The sequence below is a fragment of the Chrysochloris asiatica genome, unplaced genomic scaffold (assembly GCF_000296735.1).
Source record: "Chrysochloris asiatica unplaced genomic scaffold, ChrAsi1.0 scaffold00117, whole genome shotgun sequence".
Classification (NCBI taxonomy): Eukaryota; Metazoa; Chordata; class Mammalia; order Afrosoricida; family Chrysochloridae; genus Chrysochloris; species Chrysochloris asiatica.
In genome coordinates, this window is record NW_006408635.1 from 3,822,206 (window position 1) to 3,823,176 (window position 971).

Genomic DNA, 971 nt, shown 5'->3' on the forward strand with positions numbered 1-971 from the left:
CAGAATCACAGCAACTCAATCCACCACAGCACGACGGACAGCAGCAATAAATAGGGGATAAGTTATATAGAATATAACACAACCATTCTTGAGAATTGTATGTGCTCATTAACTTGAAAGGCAAGTTATAGAATATGTTATTTTTTTTTAATTTTGCAGTTTTTAATGTAAGTTGTACACAAAATTATTTTACTCCTGTATCTTCTCAATCATTTCTTCCTTATGTTTGCCCTTTTCCTTTCCAACTTGGCGAGACTTGGCTTTACATTACAGGATCGTTTTTTCAGTCTTTGTCCAGTTTTAGGCTGGTGGTAACCATGCTGGGGTGAATACCCACATGGACAGTTACGCCATAAATTTTGTCTCACTGCACCCATTCAAAGTAGATGACATGTTTCTTCTTGTACACCTGGACTACTTTGCAAGTTTGCTGACAGTTGTAGTGTCCTTGTACAGCCTGGGTTTCATCATCCTTTTGGATGGGCATAGTCCTCAGTTCCTTGGAAAGATGGGAAGATATAATCTACCTGCGAATGTGGGCAGGTATATTGAAGTGCCTGTAATGGTTCTTGCTCCTGTCACAAGCTACAAATGGATTGAACTTCATTTTGGCCACTGTCACTTCAATGATGTAGAATATATTTAAAAATTTATATTTTGGTCTTGTTGAGAACATGCACAGCCATTCAATAATTTCTACATGTACAGTTTCGAAGCACTGATTGCATTCTTCAAGTTATGTAACCATTCTCACCCTTTTTTCTGAATTGTTCCTTCTCTAATTAGCATAAACTCTCTGCCCTCTAAATTTCCTGTCAAATCTTTCCAGTTGTTCCTATCAGTTTAATCCATTATTGTTCTTAAAAGAATACAACACTCAAGGCAGATAGTCTTTATTAATCAGGCTAAACTATTGCGTGGTGTAAGGAAGACTTCTGGGGATATCTTTAAGGTTTAAAGATTATATTAGG

The 971-nt window shown here is 36.9% G+C and overlaps 1 pseudogene; it reads right to left on the minus strand.

Moving 5' to 3' along the window:
- Positions 1-189: 189 nt before the first annotated feature.
- LOC102825256 lies at positions 190-607 on the minus strand (annotated as a pseudogene).
- Positions 608-971: the final 364 nt, after the last annotated feature.